The following is a 21483-nucleotide window of genomic DNA, read 5'->3' on the forward strand; positions in this document are numbered from 1 at the left end:
ATCTTTCTCAAAGCTCTACTGTCATCTAAACACAGAAAGGGTATTCAGAAATATAGGTGTTAAACAAAGGTCAGAAACTTGAATACTCTAAAAAGAAATCTGGGAAGAAATACATAGAAATAGAACAAAAGCATGCTGCAAACATGGAAGGGAAACATCTAGGGGATGATGTTCCCAGATAAACAAATGTGTATCATAGAAATAAAACAGAACTTAATAGCAACAAAGAACTACAGAGTTATACTTGAATCAAGGTGATGATCAAGGACAGGCTAGAGGTCTGCCACTTGAATGGGACAAAGCCAATGGATGGCAAAATGGAGACCTCATCAACTCCTATTCCATTGTTTTTTGTCAAGGGAACTGAAATTAGACGTGAAAAGAATTAAACAAGTGTGGTTATCAGTGCTCTCTTACCCAAAATAAGTACAGAGATTTCATCAAATCTCCTTGATACTCTAAAGAAAGATCCACCTCTGGGCTTGACAGTCACTTTTTAAGTTCCCTCTAGGAGGAGAATGTGCAAATAAGATTTCTAAAGCATCACTAGCAGGGTCAGGAATTGCTAAATATGTGGCAAAGGCCAAAAGCTTAACAAGATGCAAATAGATTTTAATTTTCAACAAAAGTTATCAAAAAAGTATTCAACAAAACATCATTCGAATCCCCAGCAAAACTTTAGACGTGATAATTAAAGGCAGCTTGGGAAGGACTTACAAGAGGAGGCAGTGAACCCTGAGATCCACGATGTTCACAGAAAATCAACCGTTCAGCAGAACAACAACAACAAGCAAGCAGATCCCTTTCTGAAGCATCTCCCAGGGAGACACAAAGAGGACAGCATTCACAGGCCAGCCAGCTCAAGTGAAACAGGCAACTGACATCCATCAGGTGGTAAGGCAAATGGCAAGCAGTCTGATATTGGTGGTACAAGGAACCACGCAGCACAGAGGGGAAGCAACTACTCTGCCAGGGAGGGAAGGGGAGTCTGGGAAATGCCATAGATGATGCCAGAGCCAGACTGTGAGGGAGGAACAGAGAGTTTGATGATGAATGCAGAAGCGGTTGGTCTCATTAGGCCGAATGAGGATGTACAAGCCATTGGCAGGGAATGCGTGGTACTCAAGGAGGCCTGGTGGTCTGGTACGGTGGGCATGTAGGGCTGGTAGAGAGAAGGAAGTTCAAGGACGGGGCATAGCCAAACTGTACCGACCTAAGTTCCCTCTTGTACACAGTTACTATTCTAGTGCAACAAGGAAATGAGGCAAACATAGTGTAACTGTACTTGTAAGGCACTTGGTAAGTTTCTCTTGATCTGCTTATGAATAAGATGGATGATGTGGCCTAGACGTGAATGAATGCCCCCAGGATTGGACTGATTACAGAAAGCACTGAGTCACTATACCAAGCGGTATGTGCTCACCACCCGACTGGCCTCTATCTGGAGCTGGGAGCAGACTTCCAACTTCAACCTAAAGGGAGAATGTTAACAGCTTAATGCAGTGTTCTTTCTTAAGCCTTGTCCTCATTAATACATTTACTAATGATGTGAATGAAAATATGTGCTTAATAGACTTTTGAAGAGATAAATAACATCTTGGATAACAGCATTTCAATTCAGACAGATGTCAGCTGTCTGTAGATCAACTCAGGGTTCTACATCTGGGAGAGGTAGAACCTAGCATTAGCACAAATGAATAGGACAGGCATATATCATGTTTGGGGTGACAGTAAGATTCACATACCCAGTGGTGTGGTTCCAGTGCTTCACAACACCTCCCCCCACCCACCTAGGCCAAAAAATAGAAATAAAAAACCAATGCAGTCAACCCAGAATGAAAAAGACTATGATGGTCTGTCCTACCCTTTTTGAGGGTTATAATATATCATGACTATTGCATTTAGCTCTGGATCCCCTCATACAGGAGAAATAGAAGGAAACTGGAACAAATAGAATGATTAAATAACCTAAAACTAAACTTTAAGCTGTGCTGTGGGCTTACTTGCTCAGTTATGTCTGACTCTTTGTGACCCCATGGACTGTAGCCCACCAGGCTCCTCTGTCCATGGGGATTCTCTAGGCAAGAATACTGGAGTGGGTTGCCATGCCCTTCTCCAGGGGATTTTCCCAACCCAGGGATAGAACCCAGGTCTCCCTCATTGCAGGCAGATTCTTGACCATCTGAGCCACCAAATTTTAAGAATATTAGTCAAAGGAGCTGGTCGGGTTTAGCATGGAAAGAGTTGAGAGGAAAGGATATGAAAGAGAAGTTGTCAGGAAAGGAATTTTCCAGGCAAGAATATTGGAGCAGGTTGCCATTTCCTCTTCAGGGGATCTTCCTGACCCAGAGATTGAACCAGAGTCTCCTGCATCTCCTGCATTGGCAGGTGGGTTCTTTACCACTGAGCCACCTGGGAAGCCCTAGAGGAAAGGACAGTTACTTTCAAATATCTCAAGGATCTTATCTAGTAGAGGATTTAGGCTTGTACCAACAGACCCTCAAGGGTCTACCTAGAACCAGGCACTGGGTATTGAGAGAGAGATGTCTTGGCTCAACATAAGGGCTTGATGCAAAGAGCTGCCTCCAGAGAGAGCAGCTTCCTAATCTCCAGAGATGACAGCACAAGCTGGACCACTTTAGGGGGTGGCTGTGGACTGGTACATTTCAATTCTACCAAACTTCAACACCCCTCACCTAATAAAAACAGCTGACCTTTGAACAACAGGGGTTTGAACTTCGTGAGTCCACCTACATTCAGATTTTTTCAGTAAATATACTATAGTATCACATGATCTGAAAATACGAAAGAATGGCATGTACAAAGGGCCCACTGAAAGTTACACACATTTTTTTTAAACTACCTGGAGGGTCACCACCCCTACTCTCACAGTTTCCAATGGTCAATTGTATATAATTATTTTATAACATGCCCTTTTTATAATGCTGAGATGAAGTTGATAAACAATATAACCCATTTAACACAAATTTATGAAGGTGATGTAATGCCTTAAAGGAAAGCAACTGATCACAGGTAGTTCAATATCTATATTCCCAGGTTTCAAAAATCAATATAATGCCAAAAGACAAGTAACTTATAACAGGTAAGTCATAAGTGAATAATTTATAATCATAAAGTAAATTCTCAAGCAGAAGTTCATTAGAAGACACAACAAATGCTCAGATGCTTATACCACCACAAGTTTAGCTATAGGTGAAATGAGATCAGAAATAATTTCATAGAGGGAGGGGGCATATGTATGTCTATGGCTGATTCATGCTGATGTATGGCAGAAGCCAACACATGGATAGACTAATATTTTTAATTACGTTTTTATCAAAAATTTTTCATGTCAAAAATTCCTTCAAAGCCGAGATTTTACAAACTTCACACACCTGAGTAGTTCTGTCTTCAAGGTTCTCTGTGCTTTACCTGACTAAGCCCTCTGACTCATGTTAAGGCAGCACAGCACCTTTAAAGGGACTTCCCAGGTGGCACGAGTGGTAGAGAACCCTCTGTTGATGCAGGAGACCTACGTGATGCAGGTTGGATCTCTAGGTCAGGAAGATCCCCTGGAGGAGGGCATGGCAACCCACTCTAGCATTCTTGCTTAGAAAATCTCATGAAAGAGGAGTGTGACAGGTTACTGACCATAAGGTCAGCAAAGAGTCAGACACGACTAAAGCGACTTATCAGGCAGGCACCTTTGAAGCTGGACAGACCCCATTGGAATCCAGACTCCAGCATTTCCAAGGTATAGGGCCTTGAGCGAGTTACTCGATTTCTCTAGCTTCCAGTTTCCTTATCTGTGAAAGGGTTGGTCTAGAAATGAAACATGTCCAAGAGGTGTTTATCGAGTCTAGCATCCCATGGAACAGAAAATTCCCTCCAACTGAGATTTCAACAAGCCCAAATGTTCCTGTGTTCATGAAAATTACACCTATCTTCATCAGCGCCTGCAGAGTTAGATTCAAATTTGCCCCTAAACAGACATGTTAGATCATGAATTAACTCAAGCCAGGCAGCCTAGGAGAATGTAGAGATGAGAGCAGGCAGCAACAGTCAAAACATTTACCAAACATTAACCATATGCACCAGATTTTTTTGTTCAATGCTATCATACACACAGTTTAATCTTAATGACTCTACGAGAGTTCATTTTCTCAATCCTTTTTAGATAAAGAATCTGAAGTTCAGAAAGGTTAAAATGTTTATTCAAGGTCAAATAGCCATAAGAGTTGGAGCCAGAATGATCAGCTTTGTCTGACACTAAACTCAGAACCATTCATAATGGATCTCTAACTCGAGGCTGTAACACTACACAGAATTTTCACATCAGTTGCCTGGTTCTTCCTGGCAGTTGGTTCTACCCACCATTAAAAAGAAGAAGAGGGTGAACACCAGCGTTCTTGTCCTTCGTCCTTTAGGACATCGATTCTGAACCACATTCAAGTTAGGCATTGCTATTCATTAATACAGCACTGCACTAAACACGTTCACCCACTTAATAAACATTTACTGCTTTTAAAAAGCTAACTGGAATGCACATTCCCTTACTTCATTAAATTAAGTGAAACACCTCTTAAATATTAAGGACTGAAGTAATGATATAACTCACTACGCCGGAAATATATCCCTTAGCCGTTGGCATAGTCTTTGTTTCTGTTGTTATGAAAAGTAATTGCCTGCCAATCCAATTATTTCTCCACTGAAATTAGTAAGCACACAGCATCAGGATTTAAAAATGGAATTTTGATCTTTTAAAAAAATTTCCTTATGGATTTTAAGTTACAAAAGTCCCTTTTTTCTTCCCCTAGGGACTAAGACTGATGATTCTTTTTAGAACTAAAAGTTATGATTTTATAAAACTTCTACCAGAGGTCTTTAATATATTGCATGCATTTTCTCATTAATACTTAAAAAGATATAACTATTTAGTCTTAAACAGTTTTCTATCTGTACACAAACACAAATTAAATGGGCAAAATATACAGAAAGTCATGTAAAAAGTTATTGGAGACAATGAAAACAGAACAGAGTCTGTTCTGCTGGTTTCATGTCTCAACCAGAAAACTTCCTCTTTCTCACCATCAGTCACTATTTATTGGGTGTCTGCTCCAGGCATATGAGTGTCCAAAACCCACAAAAGTTGAAAAAAAAAAAAATCTGATGCCTGCAATGTCATGAGGTGATTTCCAGGGACGCCCCCTATTATTGCTCCAGCACTGGAAGATCACTTCAGATCATCTCTAAGGTGAGTCCCAAGGTGGCAGGCTCCAAACGGCAGCAACAAACACATAGGTGAGGGACTTCCCTGGTGGTCAAGAACCTGCCTTGCAACGCAGAGGATGTGGGTTCCACCCCTGGTCAGAGAACTGGGATCCCACACGCTGCAGAGCAACTCAGCCTGCGTGCCCCAACTAGAGAGTCAACTCAGCCTGGGTGCCACGATTAGAGAGTCCATGCTCTGCAACAAAGGATTCTGTATGTCCAACTAAGGCCTGACACAGCCAAATAAATAAATAAATATTATGTTTTAAAAAATGACACAGGAAGAAAAATTTGTCTTCAATTACTTCTGGCATTCATTTTAATATTAGACAGACCCACTACTAAAATCCTAGGATCTCTGGCCTATTTGCTTTTTTTTTTTTTTTTTTTTGTAGTTATCTTTCTAGCCCTGGCCCAAAAGGAATTTTTAAAAAGAAAAGAAAAAAAAAAAATTCCAGAGTCTTCTGGAGTCTCTATCTACTAGTATAGAATTCAAGCCTACTCCCCAAAGAGTAGGCCTGCCTATTCCCCAAAGAGTAAGCACCAATATCATTCACTGCATCACTACGTTTGCTCACAGCAAACGCCATCACTACTGCAGGGGTCCTGGTCTTGCATCATGCCCCAACTCCTTGAATTTTAGGACAGGAATAAGCATGGGCAGTGGTTACTACTTCTATTTCTTCTTATTATTATTATTATTAATATTATCAGGTGGGAGCTATGTGTTAGATGAATCTGAATCAGGATTAACTGATGCAAACAAAACCAATAAAATTTGACAGATGGAAGATGTAATAAATGGAATGCCTTTACAAAGAACATATAGGCTGTAAGCACTAGTTTTCAAGAATTAAATCTGAGTGTCTTTTGAGACAATCAAGAGACATAATGCTCACTTTACCAGGTTAATTGCCATTCCACTAAGGAAAGCCACATGCCTCTTTGTTTTCATGTGGACGGTATTGGCAATAGAATACCATCTTCAAAATACACTGGCATGCACTCATACATGTGAAAATGCCAAATAAAAAATAATTGATTTATCACTTTTTAATATGCTTTCAGTATATTTACATACAAGTAAGCAAAGACTCTGACGCTGGGAGGGATTGGGGGCAGGAGGAGAAGGGGACGACAGAGGATGAGATGGCTGGATGACATCACTGACTCGATGGACCTGAGTCTGAGTGAACTCTGGGAGTTGGTGATGGACAGGGAGGCCTGGCGTGCTGTGATTCATGGGGTCACAAAGAGTTGGACATGACTGAGCGACGGAACTGAACTGAAACATACAACATAAATGTACAAGTCGCAATAAACAATTTACACTTACTCCAAAATTGTACCTTGTCACATACTGACAAGCCATCTCTTCAATGAGTAAGCATTTATAAAGAACCTGTTTTATGCCTACCACTGGACTATATATCTGAAACCTATGCATATAAAGAGGACTCAATACACTAAGAAAACTTTAACATTTTTAACAAGGAAATAAAACTGACATAAATAAAATAATCAGAAAAAAAGGGGTATGATTAAAAAGCTGTGCCAAATAAAATTTGTTTCACACAGAGAAGTAGCAACCAAAAGAAAAGGGCCAGGTCACAGGGGCCAGTGTTCCCAGGGAGGTGTGTAAAGTGAGACATGACCAAAATAACATTCATGGTGGTAGTTCAACAGTGCTACACAATGGACAGTCATGTGTGTAATCCAGAAAGAGCTGCATCCTTAATGAAAAAGTGCTCTCTCAGAGCATGCTCAAGAAGACCAAAATTCCACCTTCCTCTCAGATACATGGGACAAAGATGGAGAGAAGCCTGTACTGCTTTGGTTAGCATAGTACAAAATGTGGTAAAAACACAAACGTCCCTTCAGGAAGAAGGCAGGATGAAAAGTGTCTTCAGGGCAGGAAATCTGCCCAACCCAAAGTCAGACCACCATTGGGAGGTACTGTGACCTCTTCTTCAAGAAAAGATTTATGCATATAATGAAGTGAAGCCGCTCAGTCGTGTCCAACTCTTTGTGACCCCATGGACTGTAGCCTACCAGGCTCCTCCGTCCATGGGATTCTCCAGGCAAGAATACTGGAGTGGGTTGCCCTTTCCTTCTCCAGGGTATCTTCCCGACCTGGGGATTGAACCCAGGTCTCCCACAGTGCAGGCAGACCCTTTAACCTCTGAGCCACCAGGGAATATAGTAGTCAATACTAATTTTCCAAGAGATCTGGTTAAGAAACCAAGTCTATAGTTTAAGTATGCTTTCCTTTAAAGGTTTATTCAGTTGTTTGATATAAAAATTCTTGAAGAATTCCAAAGAAAAAGGGCTCTTCGGCCATTTGGCCAGACTGGATTGTTGTCCTCGAGTATGTATTCCTTCCTTGTAACAGAATTACAGACGCTCACCCTCCACGATGCCACTGAGTGGTGCTCTGCACTAGCATACAGAGCATGCTGCTCTAAGCCAGTTGGCCATGTGGCTTGGCTTAATCAACAGACTGAGGACAAACAGTGTACCCATTTCAACATAAGGCTCTAAGAGGCCTGCAAGTTTCTGCTCTCTATCAGAAAAGTACGTCCCGGGTAGTGGCTTTTCCTTCTTCCACACGGGTCCCAGGATGAAGACCTATGGAACAGACCTGAATTCCTGCCTCAGCTTTGGAGCCCAGCCCAGCCCTTCTGGACCCAGTCAACGGTTGCCAACCTGTGGACTCACTAAAGTGAAATAAACATTTGTGGTTCTAAGACACTAAGCTTTGGATGGTGTTGCTGCTGCTAAGTCACTTCAGTCATGTCCAACTCTGTGCGACCCCATAGACTGCAGCTCACCAGGCTTCCCCGTCCCTGGGACTCTCCAGGGAGGAACACTGGAGTGGGTTGCCATTTCCTTCTCCAATGCATGAAAGTGAAAAGTGAAAGTGAAGTCGCTGAGTCGTGTCCGATCCTTAGCGACCCCATGGACTGCAGCCTACCAGGCTCCTCTGTCCATGGGATTTTCCAGGCAAGAGTACTGGAGTGGGGTGCCATTGCCTTCTCCGTTGGATGGTGTTAGGTAGTAGTTATCCGGCTTCCTTGGTGGCTCAGGTGGTAAACAATCTGCGTGCAATGCAGGAGACCTGGGTTCAGTCCCTGGGTCAGGAGGATCCCCTGGAGAAGGGAATGGCTACCCACTCCAGTATTCTTGCCTGGAGAATCCCACGGACAGAGGAGCCTAATGGGCTACAGTCCGTGGGGTCACAAAGAGTAGGACACAACTGAGTGACTAACACTTTCACATGCAGTATAGTATCACAACAAAAACAAAATCAACACACCTTTAGAAGTATCCTGATCCACAAATTACTTTGTGGATTTTTACCAAGAAGATCAAAGCCACATAGTACGTATTACTATCCATACGCATAATTCTACCAAGGTCAGGAATACCAAAGCCGAGACAAAAGCAGTCAATTAACAAAAACAGCCAAGAAAGCATCCCTTCCTTCCATTTCTCATTTATCCCATAACCCATGTGCATGGCTATGCAAGTTTAACTATAAGAAGACATCACTTAACACCAAGCGAGACTTATGTACGTCTTGGTACATCCATCTATCTGTGTGTGTTAGTCGCTCAGTCACGTCCAACTCTTTGCAACCCCATGGACTGTAGCCCCCCAGGCTCCTCTGTCCATGGGATTCTCCAGGCAAGAACACTGGAGTGGGTAGCCATTTTCTTCTCCAGGGGATCTTCCCAACTCAGGGATCGAACCAGGGTCTCCCACACTGCAGGCAGATTCTTTACCACCTGAGCTACCAGGGAAGTCCAAAAGTGAGTGTATCATGTCTGACTCTTTGTGACCCCAGGGACTACAGCCTTCCCCCCGCCTCAGGCTCCTCTGTCCATGGAATTTGATATTATTTATCATTAGGGGTTGAACTGCATCACTGCACACCCCACAATCCCCCCAAATACAGTGAAGTTGTATCCACTGTATTCCAGGATATGACCTTATTTGGAAAGAGGTCATTGCAGATACTTTCAGTTGAGATGAGATCTTATCGGAGTACTCCGGGCCTCTAATGACTGGCATCTGTATAAGAAGATAGCCATATGAAGATCAAGACACACAAGGAGACCACCACATGAAAACAGAGCAGAGGTTAGAGTTAGGCAGCGATAAGCCAAGGAATGCTAAAGGCAGCCAGCGAATCACCAGAAGCCAGAAGCAGCAAGAAAGGATCCCTTTACAGGTTTCAGAGAGATCGCAGCCCTGACAACACCCTGATTTTAGAGTTCTACCTTCCAGAATTGTGAAACAATGAATTCCTGTTGTTTTAGGCTACCCAGTTTTTGGTACTTGTTAGAGCAGCCCTGGAGAAGGTAATGGCAACCCACTCCAGTACTCTTGCCTGGAAAATCCCATGGACGGAGGAGCCTAGTAGGCTGTAGTCCATGGGTCACTAAGAGTCGGACACGACTGAGCAACTTCACTTTCTCTTTTCACTTTCAGGCATTGGAGAAGGAAACGGCGACCCACTCCAGTGTTCTTGCCTGGAGAATCCCAGGGACGGGGGAGCCTGGTGGGCTGCCATCTATGGGGTCAAGCAGAGTTGGACATGACTGAAGTGACTTAGCAGCAGCAGCAGCAGAGCAACCCTAGGAAACCAATTCACTTGTCTTAAATCTTACATACTATAACTATTCCAAAAGGATACTGCATCAAAAATATGACTTCCCCATCATGCCTATTCTGCTACTTTCTCTTATACTTTAAAGGAAATCTGCACATGCAGTTGAGAGCATTGGTAAATATTATTTTGAATATTAGAGGAGAAAGCTCACACAGTTAACATTTGTACCCAGGAGGTAATTCAAGTACACTTTATTGAGTAGTGGACTAAGAACTCACCTAATTATCAAGGAAAATCCTTAACAAAAAAGGAGCTTTGAAATCTTCGGAGAATGTAGCATCACCATGTATTATGGCGCTCTTACCGTACTTCAGCGATTTTAGTCTAACAAACTCATGCTGCTAGCTTTCTTACACACACTTATGCTATCCTGTACCATTTTCTAATGAATGGCACCTCTTGCCCACATTTTCAGTCAGACCGTAAGCTCTCAAAAGGTAGGGAGTGTGTGGTATTTTACACACATGAGCAAGAACTAGAAAGATGGGCAAAATGAAGATGGAACAGAAAACTCATTAAGTCATTGTCTAAGAATGTTATCAACACAACAAAAACCAGTTTTCTTGTGTTCCATCTGTGTGCATGTGGACAACATTTTGCTAGAAACCTGAAGGGCATGGAGTATTATAAAACACAACCCCTTATCAGCTTAGGGGTTTCCTTGTAGCCCTCAGGGCTTTCCTTGTGGTTCAGACAGTAAAGAATCTGAAAGTGTTAGTTGCTCAGTCGTGTTCAACTCTTTGTGATCCCATGGAAAGTAGCCCACCAAGTTCCTCTAGCACTTTCACTTTGCTTTATAGCTTAGTTCTACGGTAAGCTGATAAATGTGGAAGTATTAACCGCTCAGTCATGTCTGACTCTTTGCGACCCCATGGGCTGTAGCCTACCAGGCTCCTCTGTCTATGGAATTCTCCAGGCAAGAATACTGACTGCTGCTGCTGCTAAGTCACTTCAGTCGTGTCCGACTCTGTGTGACCCCATAGACAGCAGCCCACCAGACTCCCCCGTCCCTGGGATTCTCCAGGCAAGAACACTGGAGTGGGTTGCCATTTCCTTCTCCAATGCCTGAAAGTGAAAAGTGAAAGTGAAGTCGCTCAGTCATGCCCGACTTCTAGCGACCCCATGGACTGCAGCCTACCAGGCTCCTCCGTCCATGGGATTTTCCAGGCAAGAGTACTGGAGTGGGGTGCCATCGCCTTTTCCGAAGAATACTGGAGTGGGAAGCAATTCTCTTCTCCAGGGGATCTTCCAGAGCCAGGAATCAAACCTAGGTCTCCTGCATTGCAAGCAGGTTCTTTACTGCTAAGTCACTGGGGTGAGCTATAAGCTATAAAGCAAATCTGTATTTAATTTGTAGTACAAATCATTAAGCGCAGAAAGAAAATGAAATTAGGGGTAGAGTAGATGTCCTAGAAAGTGTTGATGGAATTAAGTATCAACCTGGTACAGAATACTGGCTTTCAAGAAAGAAATGTATGAGGAAATTCAGATACAGCTGGCAGTCAAAAGCCTGAAGGCAAGAATTACATGGTTGTCAGGGTTACTGAGAAGCCTTCTGATCCTACTAACTTGCTGAATGTATGCAGGTGGGGCTAGGGAGATAAGGCTGGGTGCCCAAAATGTGGAGATGATATAATGCCAGGATACAATGCCATCACTGCCTAAGCATTCTCTGGCTTAAGTTTCCATGAGAAAGCCACCACCATGAATATCTCATAAATCATTTCACTAGGTCTACTTATTCTTGAAGAACTAGCCTTGAGGCTGATCTATACATAAAACAAGCAAGCAAGCTAAATGCAAGAAAATATCAAGCAGATGGCATGTGGGTGAACATGTGGAGGAAGTGAAATATTAGCAGCTTTGAAGAGAGGAAGAGAAAGTAAAATACGTCAAAATGAATATGCATTTTATAAAGAAAACTCAAGAATATAAGTCCTATGATATATTAATTTCAATTATTTCTAGCAATATCATTATAATACTTATGATAAATAAATGTGAAATATTTCACAAATAAAATGTGTAAATGGAAATGCTATATACCATTACTGGGGACAAAAGTCTGAATGTTTTGTCACTTCCGTCTTTTCTGCTATGCAACTGCATTTATGAAGCAAATTAGGGTCTTTTTGTATATACAGTTTGGTATGCTATGCTAAGTCACTTCAGTCGTGTCGGACTCTGTGCGACCCCACAGACGGCAGCCCACCAGGCTCCCCCATCCCTGGGATTCTCCAGGCAAGAGTACTGGAATGGGGTGCCACTGCCTTCTCTGACAGTTTGGTATACTGTCTCTTAAAAAAACTCCAATTTTTACAATATCAACCTTGCTAATGAACTAATACTTATATAGTTGCTTATTCTGTGACAGAATTTCAAGTACTTTATATATATTAACTTATTAGCTAATTCTCAATACAATGTGAGAGGTGGATGCTATTATTATCTTCATTTCACAGATGAGAAAATCAAAGAGAAATTAACTTGCCTAAGTTCACCTACCTGATAAACGGTGAAAAAGAACTTTAAGCCAGGAAACTGGCTCCAGCATCCTTACTCTTAACCCATCTACCATACCACTTGCCTCCCAGAGACAATGTGCTTATCATTGAAACTAAGCTTCATCTCTGATTTTTTTAAGGATGTACTCAGAACAGAATCATGGCAATCCATTCCAGTATTCTTGCCTGGAAAATCCCATGAACAGAGGAGCCTGGTGGGCTAAGGTCCATAGGGTCGCAGAGTCGGACACGACTTAGCGAGTAACAGCAACAGAACAGAATCACAGGGGCCAAGGGAGCCTATGAGCTGAACTGCTCTCCATCAAAGGCATAATACCCCCATCTAACCTCTTACCTGTGGAAAGGGAAATGACCCAACCTCATCATTGTTACGGACTTCTACAATCTAATTACAATCTGCATTTCTTTGATGCAATGAAGGTGAATATTTTTTCATGTTTTGGCCATTTGTAGTTCCTGTTTTGTGAGCTTTCTATTCCCACTATGTAGTTGGTTTATGTCCCCCATCCCCACCCCCAAATTCATACACTGAAAACCTAATGCTCTAGGTGATGGTATGAGGGAAGGCACTGAGGAGGTGACTAGGTCATGAGGGATCCCCTTCCACCATGTGAGGACACAAACAAGAAGGCCCTGAGTCTACAACTCCAAGAGGGCTCTCACTAGAACCTGATCATGTTGGCACTCTGATCTCCCAACTTCCAGCCTCCAGAACTGAGTAATAAATTTCTGCTGCTTATACGCCATCCAGTCTATGGAATTTTGTTATAGCAGCCCAAATGGACTCAAATGATTCCTTCCTAGAATGCTTAGTAAAGTGTGTTCAATTGAAACTATTTTAAAAGATACCAGAGGGTTGCTAACTAGCTGTGTCAGTGGGAGCCTATAGATAGACAAGTACCTCAGGGGAATCACCGGGACCCAGGGCTGAAGGCTCAGCTGTAAACACCTGGGGCCATAAGGACTGAGCAGGCTCTCCCAACACACTAACAGCCTAAAACTGTGCTTTATTCCACACAGCAGGGGCTGTACTTATCCGAAGGCTGGCACAGTCATTAAGGGTCTCGAGACACTCAATTTCTCGTATCAACATATCTGGGAACACAACTCAGTAAACCTGATGTTTGCTGATAAGTGTGTGTAAGTTGCTCAGTCATGTCTGATTCTTTGCAACCCCATGGACTGTACCCGCCAGGCTTCTCTGTCTATGGAATTCTCCAGGCAAGAATACTGGAGTGGGATGCCATTCTCTTCTCCAGGGGATCATTCCTGACCTAGGGATCGAACTGGGGTCCCCTGCACTGCAGGCAGATTCTTTACCATCTGAGCCACCAGGGATGTTTGCTTAGTGAGGTCAGAATTACAGAAGGAAAATGAAAGCTCTTCAGGGATCTCACACCTACAGAGCAGTCTCACAAATTTTTCCTATCTTCTACATGGCTAGCGTGGTTGGTGAACAGAATCATCCACTAGTCAGAGGATTCTACCGGAACAGTGGGGAACCAAAGCTATTAAATTCTTACCCACTAAACCCTCTGTTAATCAGTTAACAATTTACCTCATGCCAGGCACTCTGCAACAAAATTGAGCACCTAGGACGCTCTCTGATTACCTGGCTTGGAAAGAAAAATACCACATTTGCATACTTAGGAGTCACTTCTTAGGATGAGCTACTGTCTCTAGATGGTTCATGTCATCTATCAGGACTGATGGTTAACACTTTCAATTTTTTAAGGGTAGCCCCATACATGGAGAGTTTCACTCCTTTATGTACCAGCTACAGAGGCAGAGGTAATACACACACACACGCACACACACATGCACACACACACATGCACGCACATACACGCACACACATGCACACACACACTCTCTCTCTCAGGGACATAATAAATATGGAGGTTTTTTTTTAAATGAGTGTTAACACAAAGTTTGAAAATTAGTAAAGTAAGGTAGGGATGCTAAAGAAAATAAATCATATGGACATGTATTTTACTGAACGTTGGGCAATGAGTAGTAGAGGAGAGATGACTAGTTAAATAAAGCTTCAACCTTCAATTTTTTTTTTTTGGACCCATCAGAGCATGTTATCCAAAATCACAATTATTTTTCTACTAGCAAGGCAGTTGTGCTATTGATGAGAAATGCCTGTTCCCAGTATGGACGCCTACTTGCTACACTACATATAGAAGGCTCCATGAGTTTCTGGAATCTCAACCAAGAATGGTCCGTACCAAGAATGGTCCGTAGAGATGACACCAGAACTGAGTGTGGCCTGCTAATGAAAATAGTAGGACAAGGGTTCCATGCAGAGGAAATGGCCTGGAGAAGAAAAATCATATGCAATGTATGCGCAGGAAGTGACAGACAGTTCTGTGTTACCAAAATAGAGATTCTGAACTCGGGGTCTGTAAACAAGGACACAGAGGCAAAGCAGTGTGTTCAGTGTCTGGTGAGACCACAAGCTTTCATCAGATATTTTTTTTTAAGTATCCCTGATTGGGGATGGGGAGATAAGTTAAGAAAAACTGTGTGCCAAATGCATGACAGGCGGGGCAGGGGACAAGAGATGAATTCCTCAGGGGCCACAAGACCAGGCTGAGTCATGCTGGACTCCTTTCTGTACAGACTGGGATCCTTTAGTAGAATGAAAAGCGATGTGTACAAGGCTGAAATGTAGGCGAAAGTGAAGTGCAGGCAACAGTCCAAAGCACCTCAGGAGCAAAACAAGAGCAGTGGGAATGGAGAGAAGGGAATCAGAGAAATGATTAGGAGACAAAACAAGCAGGCTGAATATTCACGTTCGCTTGTATCAATGTATGCACAGAGTGTCTCCGGGAGGATTCTCAATTAACTGATAACACTGGTTGCCAGTGGACAAGGGAGGCGGGTAACCAAGAAAGAGGATGAGAGGGCATCCTTCCCACTGTTTACCCATTTGTACCTTTTGAATCACACGAAGGTAATGCCTACTATAAAAATAAAACGTTTTTTAAAAAGACATGGAGCTTATCATAATGAGATGCCTCTATTTAAAAATTTGATTTTTTCTCTCCAAACCCCCTCTCAGTGTTTCAAGTTGCACTTCTGAATTCAGATTATTTTTACCTCAAAGGCTCCTGGACTGCACCCATGATTGTCCTTTGAGAAGGGCCAGTCTTTCTGTTGACGGCGGTGATAAATGTATGAAACTGAAGTGGACACCATACAGATGTAAATAAACAACTACTTCCCTGGTTACATTCAACCAACTTAACATGTAGTTGTCAAAATACTCGAATGAAGAAAGTCTGATCAATTAACTCAGGGACCTCAATCTTCTCAATTTTAAGATAAGAGCTCAAAGAATCTCTATGATTAGTAAATCATAGTTTACTAAATACAAAGTTTTTTACTAAATACAAACTAAATACAATAGTTTACTAAAAACAAAGATGAATCAAATAAATTACTGATGTGAAAGAGATCAGATGTCAGGTCCAGTGTGGTGAGTGTTAAGCTAATATAGGCTAACCCTTTAGCCTATATTAGCTTTTTTTTTTTTAATTAAATAGGATGAATCTCCTATTCAGCCTGATAACAGCATATAAAGCAGGTACTCCAGAAATAACTGACTTAAAGTGAATGGTTTGACCAATTTTAAATTAGCCAATAGCAGACATAAATTTAATAGTTAAAAAATAAGTGGATCTTAGCTTTGCAAAACTAAATAAGTTTTTATTTCCCATTTGTTTCCCATTTGGCCATAAAGCTCAAATATACTAAACTTGCGATACTTGTTCAAAGCATAGTTAATGGTACCTATTAAACTTATTAATCAAAACATACTGTGTCCAAAGATCAATTCTGCAAATGTTTCCATTCATTGATTTTATGTTTTATATTTTGACTTGTTCTACAAAAGATGTTGTGAGTCAGCTTAAAATAACAAATTCAATAAAACGGGAAACTCTATTAGGTAAAAAAATCAGAATAAGAAAAAAAGGTAGAACAGAAACTCAAGACCAAAGGGAGAGTTAGATCATCAATATTAGCTCATAGGTTTTTACAGGGTTATTAAAATTAAGTTGCAAATTTGACTCTGCGTTTCCTAGTTGCAAAGCAGAAAGGGAAACTTAATCGATTATCTAATTCTAGTTCTGCATGATGAAAAGAAAAAAGGACACTCAATAATTATTCATGGGAGATAAAGCTTTTCTTTGGCATTTAGAGTTGAATGGAATTTCTTGCATGAGCCTTCAAATAGGAGCTGTAAAATGAACTATGATCTTAATAACCCCATCTCTTAAGTAACTTAACAGTAGGTTTCTTGTGACTGTCTTTATTAATAGAGCGCTTCCTTGTGAGCACGATTTGGGGGGAGGGGTGCAAAGAATGCAAAACAAAGTCAACAAAGTACACAGTTTCTGAACATCTGGCTACACACCTGGCCTAACACCTAGGACTGGAGGGGAATGGGTGGACATCACAGCCTTTGTTCAGCCAGCTCTCTATATACACATTTCTCTCATATAAGCTTCTGATCAAATTTATGAGCAGACAAGTCATAGTCCCCAGCACTCTATACCACCATTAAAGGGAGATTAGTATACAACAATTATTCTTCATCCACTAGTTCCCCACATTTGAAACTCAAGATTATATAAATTTTCTTTTCTCTGCTTTTTCTGCAACCATAACAATGCTCGTTCTAATATAGGTGAATTGAGTGGATGTTACCGGATGTAAACAATAACAAAATTATGCACTGGGATTTAAAAAAAAGGACAGTAAGGACATTTAGTGGGCTTCCCAGCAGTCGCTACTGGTAAAGAACCCATTTGCCAATGCAGGTGGCAAAGGAGATGTGGGTTCCATCTATGGGTTGTGAAGATCTGAAGGAGGGCATAGCAACCCACTCCAGTATTCTTGCCTGGAGAATCCCATGGACAGAGGAGCCTGGACGGCTACAGTCCATGGGGTTGCAAAGAGGTGGACACAACTGAAGCTACTTAGGATGCACGCACACAAGCGACATTTAGCAAGGAAGGGACAGGGGTTTTGGTAATAAAACCTTAGGAAAGATATAGAAAAATAAGATAGAATAAATCCAGGTCTTAGGATTGAATTCCAGTGGTACATGTGGAGGCAAGGAGCTAGGGGACTCAGTGGTCAGGACCCAGGTAGTGAGTCATTCAGTTGCAGAGGCGCTGTGCACTGGGATGCAGGTCTCAGAGAGAAAAATGCCTCTTTCATTCTGACATTAGAAACTGATTCCAAGGCCAGGAGTGCCAGCACAATCAAGCTATCTGCAACAAAGAGAGTTTAATGTAACTGCAGGGGAGGGTTCTTTTAAGAAGTTTAGAATGAGCAAAGAAGAATGATATAAATTAACTGCTCAATATCCTTGACTACAAATTTAACATGCATAAAATGTAGCTATCTTTATGTCATGAGAGAATTTTTGCTCTGTTCAAATAAATCATAACGTATTTTTCATAAGCTCTCTCCTACTGTTGGTTCGCCCAGTCTCGCCACCTTTTACATAAAAGTGTTATTTCCTCACCATCTAACAAGAGCCCAAGTAGGCTGGAGGAGCAATAGTAATAACTTTTGTGGAAATAAGTTTTGGGGGTAATATGTAATAAGGATGGTGAAGAGTATTAAAATGATAAAAAAGGAAAGGAAGAAAAAGGAAAGATAATAAGTGACTGGATCATTCCCAGATAATTTTGTTAAACAAAGTGAAAAAAGGTTAATACTGACTCATAAAACTTACATAATGGAAAAACAAAAACAAAACTGGAAATACCATAGTGCAAAAATAAAGCAAATGAAATGTAATGCAGTTATCCTTGATGATTTCAAGATAACATAAAATTAAAAAGGAGAAAGGAAACAAACCTTCCAAACCCTCGATTTCACAACCACTTTGGTTCTCAAACTTGAAAACTGATATGTTTATATACTGAGGGAAACCCATACTGTTGAAAATGTGTATCTATATCATGTATTTTGAATCATTTAGGAATCACAGACTCTTCTAAATGTTTTATTTTCACCTTTACCTGTAATAAATACATTATAATTAGGTCAACCACAACAACTCAACCCTAAAATAAGTTAATATGTCACTTATTAACCAAATCACAGTTATTCCTGGAGTAACCTGAAATTTACTTTACACAAGTTGCACTTTTTAATTGTGTTTTAGAGTTTAATTAAAATAGGTCTGATTACCCATTAGAAAAAATGTGCAAGCTTAAAAATGAAATTAACTTATATTAGCATTTGGGGAGAATTACCTTATTTAACAACACATTAAAGAAGGAAAACATATGGTCCTAAAAATGTCAAAGTAAAAGTAAATGTTGCTCAGTCATGTCCGACTCTTTGCGACCCCATGGACTAAAAATGTCAAAGTAAAAGTAAATGTTGCTCAGTCATGTCCGACTCTTTGCGACCCCATGGACCGTAGCCTACCAGGTTCCTCCATCCATGGGATTTTCCAGGCAAGAATACTGGAGTGGGTTGCCATTTCCTTCTCCAGGAGATATTCCCAACCCAGGGATCGAACCCAGGTCTCCCACGTTGCAGGCAGACGCTTTACTATCTGAGCCACCGGGGAAGTCCCAGTGTCGAAATTCAACTTAAATGTTGAGATAACTGATTTTGACTATTTATGCAAAGAAGTAATTTTAAAAATACAGTTAAGCTTCAACCACCATAGGGTAAACAAATATGTTTTAAACCTAAACTGTCTTTAGATGAAGCCTGAAGCACAGCTCATTTCAACAAATAACCCATGAGCACCTATTATGCATCAGACCAGGGGATTAGGACACTGAACAAGAGGAAGTCTCTGTCCTCCTGGAGCTCTCAACCTTCATACGTTAATAAAATCGGAGCGTACAATGATCCACTTTCCCAGACTCTCAACTTTACTGCTTAATACGAAATTTAAAAATGATAGCCTGTGAAGAGATAATCTTGCCAAAAGGTTATCGTTCGTTCTGATGTACGAAATTTACACTTGGCAGAGAAGAAACAATTTATAGCTAGTTTCTCAAAAGTACAAACCTTATTAACATCCAGCTGGAAGCTAGGCTGCGCCCAAGGCTGCCTCTGCTGGCCGACTCCTAGCATCTTTCCAGCAGATTCTAAACTCCCTACACCTGTATCAAACTTGCCATGCTCCCGAACACATCTCTTCATGAAAGCTGAAGGCTCGCTCCCAGGTAGGCAGCACGAGAATTCCCCAGCCTCATCTAGCTCCTGAATATCTGATTTCTAAAGGAGCCTTCTCCAACTGGCCCTAAATGACTGACTATAAGAATCTGAGACGTCAATTTCACGTATCAATCAGCTAGCTCCGAAATACATCAAAATCCTGAGTGACTTCTACCTGCCGCTAGAATAACTCTTTGCGTGGCTGCACACTGGGAGAAAACAGGAAGGCATCTGTTCATCAGGCCGAAAAAATACGGTGACATTTATCCACCTGAGTTGCTGAAAATTCGGCGGTGCTCCCTCTCTCCATCCCCCACTAACCCTCACACCAATCCATCCTCCCCACCCCTGCAAGCAGCGCGGGCCCCTCCGGGCCCAGGGGCTGGACGGGGAAGGGTCACGCTCTCCTTCGCCACCGCTCGGCCTCCCGAGCTCAAGAGGAGGCTGTCAGGTTAACGGGGGGGTGCTGCGCCCAGCGCCATTAGAACACCTCCGAGCGCCGCACCGAGCTCCGGCGGGAGGCAAGTTTCGCGGGTCCCGGCCCCGGCCCCCCGCCCCTCCGCAGCGGCAGCATCAGCCGCGGGTGGCGGCCAGGGCTGGTCCCCGCCTCGCCACCTACCTACTACAGGGCGGGGGCGCCGGCTCCTCGGGTCCCGGAGAAGGGCGTCGGGAGCTCGCATTTCTGGGAGCGGTGGCCTCTGCCGCTGGGCGCGGGGGAGCGCATCCTCCGGGGTGGGTGGGAGGAGGGGTCGGGGGAGGACCGCGCGGTGACGCGGAGCTGGGGCAGGAGGGAGGAGCGCCCAGGCGCGCGCCCCGCGGGACCAGCGTCCCGTGCTAGTGGACGCGGTGGCCAGTGCCACCGGGACTCCTCAGGCCTCTCCCCTTCGCGCGGCGCCTAGCCAACCCTGCGGGTACGCCCGCGAGTCAGTACATCGGCCGCGACAGGCTGCCGGGCTCGGCTGGAGGCGGGGAGCTGCGGGTGGAACGACGCGGTGCAGACGCCCGCCTCTAGCTCCGCCCGGTCCGCGCCACGCTCGGCGCCCCTCTGCCGCGGCGGGGGCCGGGGAGCTCGGCGGTTTGGCTCGGTCGCTTGGGCTGCAGCTGCTGCATCCTCCCCGCCCCGGCGATCTCCGGGCTGGGAGGCTGGGGGCACCCGCGACTGCTGGCAGCCTCGGCGGCCCGGGCGCAGCCCCTGCCCCGGCCCGGCGGCTCCGCCCCGGAGAGCTGCGCGCGCGGCCTGTGCAGGCCGCGGCCCTTTGTGACGCCTCCCGGGAGCGAGCTCGTGGCGCTTCCCGCGGCTGGCCGGCGGGCGGCGGAACCTAAGAAGGTCTTCTTACCTCACCCCGGGCGGGTAATCCCCTACGGCTGGCCACTACACTCAGTGTGAATACGGCTTTGAGAGCAGAGCTCGAGTTCGTGTCTCTCGAGCATAAAAACCTTGAGGTTCCTTGTAGCTCGGGGACCGCTGGTCACAGTAAATTCATCCTTCTGTCCTTTCCGGCGTTGTGTTTCGCAGTGGGGCCCCCATGTCCTCCCCCCTCCCGCTCCCATCCTCCGCACAGCATCCGGGGTGCTGCCAAATTGCTGTCATTGCAGCAGTGGGGACCGAGCAATTGAGCCCTCCAGGCTGACTCTTGGCAGAGACCCGAGGGAGCCTGGGTTGGGAAGCTTGGCATCAGCTGCGGGCCAGTGCCTGTGAGCTTCCCATCCCCATTGGGGAGCTGTTCCTTCTAAGGTCCCATGACCAGCACTGCAAGATGACTAGGAGGATTTGGCCGTGAAATTGACCCTTACGTAAGGAAA

General features: G+C 43.5%; 1 protein-coding gene across 5 annotated transcripts in view; it reads right to left on the bottom strand.

The window, feature by feature from the left end:
• Positions 1 to 21483, bottom strand: part of NCOA7 (nuclear receptor coactivator 7) — a 161889-nt gene extending 140406 nt beyond the window's left edge. For 2 of the 5 annotated variants that reach the window (XM_061427360.1, XM_061427355.1), the window contains exon 1: positions 21018 to 21483. The gene's annotated coding sequence lies outside the window, so the exon portion shown is untranslated. Of the gene's footprint in view, positions 1 to 20299; positions 20480 to 20686; positions 20889 to 21017 lie in introns of those variants that run through there. The other 3 variants (XM_061427358.1, XM_061427363.1, XM_061427356.1) reach the window with 3 other exon arrangements.

Source organism: Bos javanicus, chromosome 9 (genome assembly GCF_032452875.1).
Source record: "Bos javanicus breed banteng chromosome 9, ARS-OSU_banteng_1.0, whole genome shotgun sequence".
Lineage (NCBI taxonomy): Eukaryota > Metazoa > Chordata > Mammalia > Artiodactyla > Bovidae > Bos > Bos javanicus.